Consider the following 14,138-nt stretch of genomic DNA (forward strand, 5'->3'; position numbering starts at 1 on the left):
ACCATATATATGTTTTATCTTTAACTTGCATCTATAACATACTTTCATGATATATATATATATATATATATATATATATATATGTAAATATATATATATATATATATATATATATATATATATATATATATGAGTAGTTAGGAGTAGCCGTATTAGTCCAGTGATGCAAAAAGCAAAATCATCGGTAGTTGCAGTATCTTGTAATACCTTTTTTTATTGGACTAACAAGATTATGTAGATACAACCTTTCGGGATTCCTCCCTTTATCAAGTCATAAGCATGCTTATGACTTGATAAAGGGAGGAATCCCGAAAGCTTGTCTCTACACAATCTTGTTAGTCCAATAAAAAAGGTATTACAAGATACTGCAACTACCGATGATTTTGCTTTTTATGTGTATATATATATATATATATATATATATATATATATATACTACATGGTAATAAACTCTTAATTGAAAAGTCTCTTAATGAACAATACACAGGGCTACGAAACATCCACATAAACAGGGCAACACACAAGTGCACCCCGATAAGACAAATACACTGAGCAACACAATGGCCCTGATTTCCTAAGAGTGGAGTGTAGTTTTTGTTGTGTTTTTTGCTGTTCCGACCTTTTTTTTCCATGGTATTTACTAATTTACTCCACTTTTGGAAACTTCATACATGCTTTAAAGTGTAGGGTTTTCTTCCCAGAAAATTCACATGATTTTCAGAGTGGCTTTCAGAAAAGACAAATGATTTTGGATGAAATGTAGGGAACATGCCTCTTTTTCCGAAAACCATGCCCATTTTGTATTTTTTTTTCACTCTTAGTGTTTCTGATTCTGTTGAGTTTTTTCTGTTGCACATTCAGAATTTACACAGAATTTAGACGCATAACCCGACAAAAAGATTTGGAATGCTGTTGGTAAATGAGAGCAAATATGTGGGTAAATACTAATAGGGGAAAATACTCCATCTGGCCCAGGCCGCTATAAGGACTTTTGCCTCTTCTAATCTATGACCTTCATTGTAAGTTGCATGGTGCTGCACTACATGCAGCATGTAACATCGCCACTTCTCCCCGGCCTGCATCAGGTCTTGTAGGCAGCAGGTCTGAAGCCTACAAAAATGTATGTCGGTTCAGGAAGATGATGGTTGCTTATTCTGCCATAGTATTCAACTACATCTGCTTCCTAAGGCCACACATGTAGTTAAAAAGGAACATTAAGGAACAGTTTTATACTATGTAAGCCCCTCAACCTTGGAACACAGTGAGTGAGCCTCAGTCACCATGTAAATCTGCTTAGCGCCACTGCCTCTCTGCCTGCCAGCTATGCCTCTGTACTGAATGGTTAGTTGGCTTCCAATGATATTAGTACAAATGGGGGAATTTGTGAATTGTTTTACCCCATTTTTTTGCTGTTCTTTGGTGTAATTATTTTTTGTGCCAAAGTTTAGTGACTTTTCATTTAGAATGTTTTTCAAAAAGAATTTACCAAGTCATGCAGTATCATGCAGTGTTCAGGCATTTAGGATGTGCAACTTTTCAGTTTGTTGCATTTTTTGGTGCAAGTAACTAAGGCTCAAAATTAGCACCAGCCCTGACTTGGCTTATAAAACCGACTGTGGACAGTATTACTAAAATGGTGCACATTTTTTCGCACAGGTTTAAATAATGCACAAAAAGTCGCAGAGGGGGCACTATTCAAAGTGGAGTACTGAAGTAAGAAATGTGATCAGCACCAGATTTTTCACATGCTCTGCCCTATGTAATAAATTGAATGCAGGTACCCAGTTTCCACCATACAAATTAATGTGGTAAAAAGATGTGCATCTAAACCACTCTTGATTAATACCCCCAATGGGCCTGAAATACTAAAAATATATATCTGCTATAAAAACACCAGAAAAATCTGCAAGAATAGACAAGATTTTATTAAAACCACTATTTTGCTCTCTTCTTTAGGGAAGTAGACTGGATCATTCTATGTGATACAATCAAACATGGTTTTAATTTTTACTTAACTTAAGTTTTCTATAGCTCTGACTCACTTATCAATAGCCACAACCAGCTCATAATACACAGAACCGACCACACAGAACTCACGACTGAACTATGCAAAGCTAACTTGATGGAATCCAACACAGCCATCCCAAGGTTGCATTTTCGACTTGATTGCACATAACAAGAACATCATCTTGTTTATTTCAATTGCTTTCAGATGTAACATGTTTTTTTTCTAAAAGATTTATTGAAACTTGTACAAGACAGTCTCCCTGGTTTTGGGATAGGGAAGGTAATAAAAATCTGAATTTCAGATCTTCCACATTTGTTAAGTCCATTTATGAATGTTTTCCAAAAGCAATCCTAACCGGAGAGAATTCCACGGCAGACAAGTTATTAACTTCTGTGCCATATTTCCTCGGGGTGTCAACTTCACATTTGTTTTGTTTTCTAATTGAGTCATTCTGCTTAGGAACACTTTGAAAATCCCACGCAACATGGGATCATCATTAGTGGCAGATGTATTAATCTCTCCATTGTTGTCTGACTGATGGGCTCCAGCCTACTAAACCAAGTTTCCAGAACCCTTTATTATAAAGACGATTCAGATATTGCTGGGTTTGATTTTATTTTTTATTTTTTTTATTTGAAAACTCCAGTATTCCCCAATCCATAATGTGTTCTTTTCATTGAAAATTTCACACAAACATCTTCACTACATGTTGTCCATGAAATATGAATTTCAGGTCAAATTTGCATCCAACAAATAATTATGTTGTATCTCCTATCTTAAATGAAAATATAATTCAGAGTCCTTACATTTTCTCACGTTCATTGCTCCATGTGTCTTTTATCTGGACTCTCATCCTCCTACTTCCTTCCTATGATCTCTTCAAATACTACAGCTGCCGGCCTGTTACTCATCTTCTACTGTGAACCCATCTCCTGTCTTATATTCATCAAACATTCGCACATTATGCTGAATATTTCCCCCAACTATAAACCATCTGTGAAGTCAAATGTCCTTTCAATAATATTTTACATAAGTTAAGATCACACAAATGAGACAAAAACATCCAACATTGCAAAAGCGGACAGAAGGCATAGGACAGTAGGTCCATGATGAATATCGATAGTGTTGGGTGGTATTTACAAAGGATAGATATGAAACTCAAGCTAGAAAGGGAGCTCCAAAAGTAAATGTTCAAATTTAAGGCTTAACTAGTCTGACAATTACCCTGGAGATTTATACAATGAAGAGAATGTGGAATTGTTATTTCTTATTTTGGCATAGATTAAAATGTGAAGATTTATTGCAACAGTGCATAGCATAAAAATAATTAATGCTGCATCATCATGTTTTTTTAAGGTTCACAATTTTGTGCTTTTAATATATCTTGGAGGTTGGAGCTCTGGTCTTTTGATACAGAGGTCCAAATCCTTTGCATAGATATAGATTTGCAATGACCAATATAGTAAACACGGAGGGGGGGGATTTATCATTGTGTTCTATTCCTTTTTTTGGTCAAAATCTGTGAATTAAATTTAACTTTGCGCTAATTGCCTTTTTTTTGCCTTTTTTATTTTTTTAAGTTCTAAATTCCATCATTTTGCCCTTTTGGTGTTGCTAGACATATGCAGTGGTCACAAATTTATTATCTTCGTGTTTAAAATTTTTCCGCAAATTTTTCCGCAAATGGTGCAAAAAAACCCGCAAATCTAGACCACCTCCTGACCAAGTCTAAAAAAAAAATGTACTACTCCTTTGGCATTTTTGCAGACGGTTTAAATTCTTTTTTGGACTTTAGCGATCCAAAAAAGGGATGGAGATACCTTTTTAATACAAATTCTTAGGGTACCATAAAAAAAAAAAAAAGATACAATAATGATGAAAAAAATCTGTATTTAGTGAAATTTATCTTTTTTATAACAACATTTTTTGAAATTTTTATGTGTGCGGGCAGAGAGCTAAAAATGTAGCCGCCAATAATTAAAATCTAGTGTTTGTGTGTTTTTCACTTTTTTATTTTTATAGTTTTTACATTTTTAGGTAGTACTACTACTCCCATCATGGAACACACTGTTCCATGATGGGAGTAGTTGTACCTGTACTAATTGACAGATCACCCTGGGTCCGTTGCAATCCTTCTGTATCATTTATAGATGCGAGCGGCTGCTTTTCTATGATCCCCTGCACTGCCGTATATATACACCTATTCATATTTCCCGCAGAGAGCTGTGATTAGCCAGATGGTTCCAGCCACTCACAGCTCCATGTGGGAAATATGAATAGGTGTATATATACAGCAGTGCAGACCATAGAGGAGCGGCCGGCCGCATCTATACATTATACAGGAGGATCACAGCGAGTGTTAGGAGTGACATCCACTGTGATCTTTCCATAAAAAGCTACTCCGGTGGAAAACTTTTTTTTTAAATGAACTGGTGCCAGAAAGTTAAACAGATGTGTAAATTGCTTCTATTAAAAAATCTTAATCCTTTTAGTACTTTTTAGCAGCTGTATGCTACAGAGGAAATTCTTTAATTTTTGAATTTCTTTTTTGTGTTGTCCACAGTGGTCTCTGCTGACACCTCTGTCCGTGTCAGGAACTGTCCAGAGTAGCATAGGTTTGCTATGGGGATTTTCTCCTGCTCTGGACAGTTCCTGATACGGGCATCAGGTGTCAGCAAAGAGCACTGTGGACAACACAAAAAAGAAATTAAAAAAATAAAGATTTTCCTCTCTAGCAAACAGCTGCTATAAAGTACTGAAAGGGTTAATTTTTAATAGAAGTAATTTACAAATCTGTTTAACTTTATGGCACCAGTTCATTTAAAAAAAAAAATTCCACCGGAGTACCCCTTTAACTGCAGGTACTACTGCTCCCAACATGGAGCACAGTCTGCTCAATGCTTAGAGCTGTAGTACCTGCATTAATGGACAGATTGCAACAGGTGTCAGAAGTTACACATGCTGCGATCTGTCTATTAATGCAGGTACTACAGCTCCCAGCATGGAGCAGAGTGTGCTCCATGTTGGGAGCAGTAGTACCTGCAGTTAAGGAAAGATCACAGCAGATGTCACTCCTGACACTCAATGTGATCGCCCCATCTATTGCAGAGATGCGTAGCGGCTCTATACAGCGCTCGCATCTCTGCACTATACTCCAACCAGTGATGTAAATAGAACATCACTCGTTCATATTTCCCTCTGAGAGCCGTGATTGGCTGCAACCATTTGGCCAATTACCACTCTGGGCGGAAAATATGAATGAGTGATGTTCTATTCGCATCACTGGCCGGAGTACAGAGCAGAGATACGAGCGCTGTATAGAGCCGCTCCGCATCTCTGCAATTGATAGGACGATTGCATTGGGTGTCTGGAGTGTCATACCCGGGGCAATATGTCTATTAGTACAGGTACTATTACTCCCATCATGGGACAGTCTGTCCCATACTGGGGGTAATAGTACTACCTAAAAAATGTAAAAAATTTAGAAAAAAAGTGAAACACACACACACTTTATAAACAATTAATTTAAATTTTGTTATAAAAAATAAAAATGTTGTTAAATACATTTTTTCCCATCCCTACTGCATGCTTTTTTATTTTTTTACTTTTTTGGTATCCAACACATATAAAAAAAAAAAAACTCCAAAGGGGCTAGAAATGCAATTTCCACTCAAATGTAAAAATGCCAGAAAAAAACGTCAGATGCAGGACATTGCATTTTCTGGCATCTTTTCAGGCATTTTTTTTCTTTAAAAAAAATGGAGGAAAAAGAATCAAGGTGAATCCTAGCCTTAGAAGCAGGATAGACATGATCTGAAAGCGGGGTAGAAAATGATCTGGGTGCAGATCAGTGCCAAATTTATCATGGTCACTCCAACAATATGATACATTTGGAGCAGCACCACACAAAAAAAATGCATCTAGACAAACCAAAAAAAATATCTAGCCAAGACCATTATTGATAAATAACCCCCGGAATCTTTCTGCATTCTGTGTTACTGAGTTCAATGTATAACAGTATGCGCCAAGCTCCTGTGCTTTCTCTAGTGAGGGTTACAGAAAGTCTGCAAATTATAACTAACACATATGTGTTGATGCAGGATATTTGAAGCCTTGTGTTAGATATCTACTATTTATAAAATACAATAAGAAATTAAAGGGGTATTCCAGGCCAAAACTTTTTTTTATATATCAACTGGCTCCGGAAAGTTAAACAGATTTGTAAATTACTTCTATTAAAAAATTGTAATCCTTCCAATAGTTATTAGCTTCTGAAGTTGTTGTTTTCTGTCTAACTGCTCTCTGATGACTCACGTCCCGGGAGCTGTGCAGTTTCTATGGGGATATTCTCCCATCATGCACAGCTCCCGGGACGTGACATCATCATTGAGCAGTTAGACAGAAAATTTCAGAAGCTAATAACTATTGGAAGGATTAAAATTTTTTAATAGAAGTAATTTACAAAATCTGAACTTTCCGGAGCCAGTTGATATATATAAAAAAAGGTTATGCCTGGAATACCCCTTTAACCAGTGCACAATTTTAAACTTACTGGCCCATATTTATTAATACTGTCTAATTCTGACAATTTAAACTTAGAATATAAACTCTAAAAATGCATGAGATTGGCTGTTTGATCAATCTTGCACATCAGGGGACTGTCTAGTCTAAGTGTTGATTTACTTTATTTAAAATTATAACAACATTTTGATGCATATTTTTTTGGCACACAGTGTTATACATGAAGCAATGCTCTGTTTTCACTAAACCACTCCACTTTTTCAGTGCAAGATCCAAAAGTGTCTAAAACTTATAAAAAATTGCAAGCCCAAGTAAGCATTTTTTGGGTGAAAGTTAGGCCAGGATTCGAATGCATCTTTTTCACTGTATTTAGAAAATGGTATTCAGGCGTAAACAGTGACTTTCTTGTTAATCAAGTCAACTATGATATCAGTATGATACAAGAATGCTGGTGGCATAGCAAGATCTTAACTTTTTAAATTTTTTTTATTCTTCATTCATAAATAATGTTTCTACCGTAGAACTTGGCCACTCATCTACATTCTTATTGCGAGGCTTCGAAACCACTCTACTTAACCAATCAGCTGACTACTTTCCATATGTGTGTGCATTAGTCAATACTTTGATTTGTCCATTAAGTTAAGTGGTCTTTACATAACAAGGAACATGAAGATATCATCCTGGCTTTTCTCAGTAGGATATTGTATTTTATGTTTCTGAATCCTTCATTTTGGAAAAAAGCATAATACAGTGTAAAAAAAACACCAAGCGTGCACTGAAAAATAAATTAATACCATAACTTCCCCTGTGATAAGCATCCTGCCTTTGTGTACATTGTATCTCATCATTAATATAATGTATTCATTGTAATGGAAATATATGCAATTCATTGACTGCTCTTGGCTGGTTCGTCAATGCTGGAACACTTAGGTATGGTGGACGAGGCACGAAGATTCTTGGTTGAAATGCTACAGTGCAAGTTGAAAATACACAGAAGGGCTGGAATAATTCCCATTAGCTGACACAAAATGTAGATTTGTTGTAAAAGGAGAACAGAATATTTTTGGGCACAGGCCACGGGTCCTAGCCAGCAGTAATGAAACTCATTCAGAGGTTCTCCCGTCAACTGGCTGGAATTTAGTGCTACCCATTGACCTGAAATGAAATGAAAAAACAACTTTCAGACATGACGACATTGTTGGGATCATAATTTATATCATCTCTTGGTCTTTGTGGAGAGAAAAGATGGGATGCAGAAAACAACTTCTGCTGAATAATTTCTTAAGAAATTAGAAAAATAGATCTTATCCTTGGAGTCCAGTAAAGTATAACTCTTTCCAGACAATATATAAAGTATTAAGAGGGTTAGGAGAATGCTACCAACAGACAGATCTCACAGTGCCTGCTCCCACAAGTCTTGTATACAAGATGTGTATTATCATCCTAATAAAAATGCATACTTCATATAGCGCTGTATACACACTTGCATTGGAGCCTCCAACAGCCATACTGTTAGTGCTATTTTTAAGTCAAAATGAGGGAAATTATGATTAATCCCCTGTAAACCCCATATAAAGCCATATGATGTCTGACAGGAGCATTTGGGATCCTTTATGAGAGGGATATATTACAGTGTCATGACATGACTCTATGAATGAAAGCTATACTTCTGCCCCCCACCCAATCTCCAGAAAGGGGTTTCAAGTCTCCCATTGGAATAGAGTCACATGTACACTACCATTCAATTTATTTTCAATGGAAGCTGTTGGAGATAGCTAGGTACATAACTTAGCAATCTCTGGCAGCTCCTATAGACAATTAATGGAACAGGGCTTAATTCTCATCAAAAACTTGGGACCTGTCCGCGAGATAACAAGGGACAAAACAGTCAGACCACCTCAGTATCATTCACTTATCCATTGTCCTGCGGATAGGAAAAAAGTCTTAATGTTGATCTAATACTTGAAATAGCTGCAGCTAACATCCATTCCTCCTAATTATAACCCTTTTAACAAAAACATATTGCCCAAAATGGATAACTCTTTTAAGCATTGATCTCTTTGGATATAGAGGTCGCAGACATTTTTTTTTATTCTTTCTAAGTTTCAGAAATGTCTAAGAAGTAGGAAAAACTTGTATTTATGTAGCTTAAATAGCACCAACATGCCATACAGTACTATTGTCCCATGAGGGATATTATTCTATCCTTTCAGTATGTTTTTATTGTAATGTGGGAGAACACCAAGCAAAAATGGGTAGAACATACAAACTCTATGAAGATTCAATGTTTAAACTCGTACAGTGCAACTAGAGTGGCAACATGTCTTGACTATATCATGGGATAACTCCAATAAGGATAAAAATAGCAGTTTGGTAGTGAATGACCTAGTAAAAATGAATGAAACCATAACATTTAGGTACTTTGGATTGTTCTGATAACTTTTTCCAGCTTCCCAATGATCATTCAGTTCTGATAAAAGTAATGCAGGAAAAAAAGTAGACAGTTTTTCTAATCTTGTACAAACCTTTAAATAGGATGTCCATGCAGGGGATATTTTAAATATGTGGCTCGGGCTGCTCTGAAAATTAAGAAAATAACATATGTTTCTGGCCTGCTCCACCTAAGCTAATGGTTTCTCGACCTATTTCTCGATCGCAGTGCTGCAATACTCTTTTTTACTTGCTCGTAGTTCTAAATGAACAATAAATTCCCGATCAGCAACTGATCTTTAGGCTTTTAATACTTATTAGCTACTGAGCGAGCATTTCCTATCCACACAAAATGCCAGCGGAAGTAGTGAAGAAGAGGGCCACAGCAAAGACTAGGTTCAGCGAAGACCAGCAGTGGTGGTGGAGCAGCCCAGTTACAGTAAGTATACTGCTTTGTTATTTTCAATGCAGCCTGGGACACACATTTAACAATCTCTGCCCCTACAACCCCTTGAAATAGCTGTCTTATTAGTGAACAAATATAGGCAATATATTTTGTGCCTTATTTTTATAAGTGAGAATCGAAATATATTTTTACCTATAAATAACATTTTACAGTTTTACGCACAGTAGATCTACATCAATAGTTGTATACCTTTACAAATACAGTACTTCACTTTTTTTTCGATGTGCTTTATAGTTTGTATTGTAGTTCAGAGCAACATTTATAATTTTGCCGGTTTCTATTATAAACAGTTGACAAGCCTGGCAGAACTCCTACACTGTAACAAGATAGTTAGTCTTCCTGCACCAGATTACTGAACAGCCCCTGGCGTGAAAATGACACTTCACAGAAGGCAATTGCCTGAGCCAGCGCTGAGCTGATACTGAGTGTTGGGAGATTTCAGCTTTGAAGTCTGAAGAACAGTGAATGCAGTTCTGGGCAATAATACATTATGTAACTCAACTTTATTGCATATAAACAATTGTCAATTCAACATTACTTAAAGTGTAGCTGTCATTTAAAAAACACTTTTGGCATGTCACAGGAACATGTCAAAAGTTGTTATCAGTCGGGATCTTAGTGCTAAGACCCCACCAACTAGGAGAACGATTTTACTTCCAGCTCTTTGCGATCTCACAGCAGTCTCGCTGCCCCATAGACTTATTATGGAGTAGCAAGACAAAGATTGCTGAGAGCTGGGGAGTACAGTGCACTACTGCACACTTTTTCCTGCTCATTCTCCTGATTGGTGGGGGTCTCAACACTAAGATCCCGACTGATTAAAACTTTTGACATATTGGTGACATTTTAAAGGATATATTGTAGAACAGTATTAAAAATTAAAATACCCCTTAAAGTGATATCTGATGGAAAACTATTTTTTTTTAATCAACTGGTGCCAAAAAGTTAAACAGATTTGTAAATTACTTCTATTTAAAAATGTTAGTCCTTCCCGTTCTTATTAGCTGCTGTATTCTCCACAGGAAGTTTTATAGTTCTTTTCTGTCTGGCCACAGTGCTCTCTGCTGACACCTCTGTCTGTCTTAGGAACAGTCCAGAGAAGGAACATATCCCCATAGCAGACCTCTCCTACTCTGGACAGTTCCCTACACAAACAGGTGTGGGCAGAGAGCAGTGTGGTCAGACAGAAAATAAATATACAACGTCATGTGGAGCATACAGCAGCTGATAAGTACTGGAAGGACTAAGATTTTTAAATAGAAGTAATTTACAATTTTCTTTAACTTTCTGGCACCAGATAATTGGGAAAATTTTGTTTTTTCACCGGAGTACACCTTGAAATAGTACTTTAAATGTTACTAATTTTACTACTTTTACTCACAAACCACCTCTGTAATCATAATTTTATTATTCACTGACTTCCCACCGGTTTCTGGTTATCAAAACGCCATAAATCAGCCCCATTCAGAAAAATCAGCATATTCTGAAGATTACTTTATTAAATTATGAAGTTTAAATTGAGAAAATTGGTTTGCAAATTGCAACTTTTAATGGGCAGGGCCTGGAATTATCCAGCATCTGGTGAACTGAAGTGCTGGTTCCTGGGTCTTGTCTTGGAGAACCGCATAATAGAATCCCAGTCTTCAATGTTCTCATTACAATAAACTTTTGATTCCGCAGCCAAGACATCTCCATTTGAGAATGTCCAGATTATAGAGAGGATGGTGTTGTTAAATAGATATAATGTTTTCATAATTTGGCTAAGCAGATATTTGTAATATAAATCACGTACAGTACAAGGAATCAGCCAAAGGCCAATGTGTATGGAGATAGGCCCGGACCTCATGTCATGTCACAATTCTCACTGTACTACCAGTCATTAAATGGAGTTTAACAACTTGTGTTTCTGCAATGTTGCAATAACTCTTAAGAAGGTTCTTAGTATTTTTTGGAACATAAAGTTACAGATGTGCAGAGAGGAAACTAAATTAGGGATATAAAGTATTGGTTAAGTAAATGCCGCACTATTATTATAAGAATCTAGCAGGGTTTCTGTTATACATTACATTCATATACAGTATCTGCTGTTTTGAGTTTAGATAAACGTTTGGAATTTGTAAGTTAGTAGTTTCTATTCTGTAATGGTGACCTATAATAACACCAATGGAGCCTAATAATTACTAGAAACATGTTGCCTCATGGGGGGGGGACATGAATACTATTTTGGATCCAAGATTATTGTAGAAAATAAAATGGCTCCATAGAGTGTAGGTAGGTCTAATGCATTAAGAATACTTGTTATCTAAGATGCAGTGGGTAGGCAGTTAGTCCCTCAGCAAAGGGAGTGGGTCCAGCAGTGAACAACCACAAGAATGTGCTGTGCAGCAAAGACAACATAGTCCACATTGAGATTGGCTCAAAGTAAAAATGTCTTTACTACTCAAAGGCATCTAGATTGGTGGTGTTTAGCATTGACACTGTCTGTCCCAGGTTGTGTGTGGTGTTGCAGCTTGGCTCCATTCACTTCAATGGAACTGAGCTGCAGTATCACACCCAACCTGGAGACAGATAGGGAGTGGGTTTGAAAGAAATTAGCTCTATTTTTCTATTCCTGGATAACACCTTTAAGTAATAAGAGAGATGAATAACAGCAGCAGCATAGTCCTTAAGTTACAAGTACAGTCACACCAGGAGGTCCATCTCAATTCAGGTAACTGCTCACTCCCCTGTGGTTACTATTACAAAAGAGGAGTCATACATTTTGAGCAATCTGCTATCTCCACCCTCTCACTAAGGCACCCCTTTTCCATCAACTACTGCTGTTCTGGAATACATGCACTGCCTTTTTGTGGCCATAGCCCAAATGCTAGTCATACAAATGTTTTCACACCCATTTTCTGTTGGTCCAATAACTTCTCCCTGATATGTGGTGACACAAAGTAATGCCTCCCACCAGCAGTCATCCAGAGGGCTTTTCAACATAACTCTTATAACTCTGTTTCCCATAACTTAGCAGCATGGTGAAGGTGAAAGAGCTCCCTGCTACCATGTTGCCAGCTGAATATTCAACTGCCAACTTTAGATCAATCATTAGCATTCAAAAGCTCCCTAAAATGAATAGCATGTATTCCACAAAATTGAATGGGTATTAACTAAAGCCAAAATGACACCAATACAATACTGATATTCATGGATTCTTAACATGGCTCCAGCAGTCCATATATACTCCCAATCAATAGTTGCAGACTAATGCTTAAAATGTAATCTGTTATTACTCTTAACACACCAAGATGGAAATAATATAATAAAGGGGCTCTCCAGTTTTTATTCTACTTGTTAGAAGGATCACAGGGGACAGGTGAGTATAACTTCCTATACTTTACATTGCACGGATCTCTCAACATACAATGGTTTCAACTAACGATGGCTCATTTGGAACGAATTACCATCGTATGTTGAGGGACCACTGTATTGTTTAACTTTAATGTGGCGCCATCACAAGTAAATTGAAGCATTACACAATACCATTAAAATATCCATTAAAATATCCATCATTAAAATTAAAGGGGTACTCCGGTGAAAAACTTTCTTTTTTTTTTTTTATCCACTCGTGCCAGAAAGTTAAACAGATTTGTAAATTACTTCTATCAAAAAATCTTAATCCTCCCAGTACTTGTTAGCTGCTAAATACTACAGAGGAAATTATTTTCTTTTTGGAACACAGTGCTCTCGGCTGACATCATGACCACAGTGCTCTCTGATTTTAAGAACTGTCCAGAGTAGGAGAAAATCCCCATAGCAAACATATGCTGCTCTGGACAGTTCCTAAAATGGACAGAGATGTCAGCAGAGAGCACTGTGGTCATGATGTCAGCAGAGAGCTCTGTGTTCCAAAAAGTAAACCATTTCCTCAGTGGTATACAGACCCTAAAAATACAGGAAAGATTAAGATTTTTTAATGGGAGTAATTTACAAATCTTCAGCAATGAAGGAGTAGAAATAATCGGCACTCACCAGTCTTCTCCAAAATTAGCTTCTTTATTGAAAAATACTCGCAACATGTAATGCTGTCGGGGAGAGGGATCGGTGCAGGGGGGTAAGTAGTATTACCCCCCCTGCACCGATCCTTCTCCCTGACAGCATGAACCTTACTCCCATAGAGATCAATGTTATAATTTTTTTTCAGTCAGAATCATTTCTGCGCGGAATTGGCGTGGAATTTCCTCATGAAAAAAAAGAGGATAATATATATATATATATCACACAGAAAAGAAAACGTCCGGCACTCGGGAAGATGCAGGTAAAACTTGTCAATGGCTTTATTCACACGCTTAGGCAGGACACAATCTGACGCGTTTCGCACACTCAGGTGCTTAGTCGTAGTCTACGACTAAGCACCTGAGTGTGCGAAACGCGTCAGATTGTGTCCTGCCTAAGCGTGTGAATAAAGCCATTGACAAGTTTTACCTGCATCTTCCCGAGTGCCGGACGTTTTCTTTTCTGTGTGATTTCTACTAAGCCGGGAGCGGTACCGGTGTCCGCAGCACGAGATAGTGCAGCAAACGCGAGAGTGGTGAGCAGCCTGACCTTATCTGCATATATATATATATATATTATACTCTTCTCCTCCTCCGCTTGAAATTTTCATTTCCGCGTGTCGCATTCTGCTCAAATTCTGCTCCATTTCAGCACCAATTCCACTCCAATTCCGCT

The 14,138-nt window shown here is 37.2% G+C and overlaps 1 protein-coding gene across 1 annotated transcript in view; it reads left to right on the forward strand.

Moving 5' to 3' along the window:
* Nucleotides 1–14,138, forward strand: part of CACNA2D3 (calcium voltage-gated channel auxiliary subunit alpha2delta 3) — a 1,201,789-nt gene that overhangs the window by 874,673 nt on the left and 312,978 nt on the right. The gene's annotated exons all lie outside the window — the stretch shown is intronic.

The sequence above is a fragment of the Hyla sarda genome, chromosome 6 (genome assembly GCF_029499605.1).
Source record: "Hyla sarda isolate aHylSar1 chromosome 6, aHylSar1.hap1, whole genome shotgun sequence".
Classification (NCBI taxonomy): domain Eukaryota; kingdom Metazoa; phylum Chordata; class Amphibia; order Anura; family Hylidae; genus Hyla; species Hyla sarda.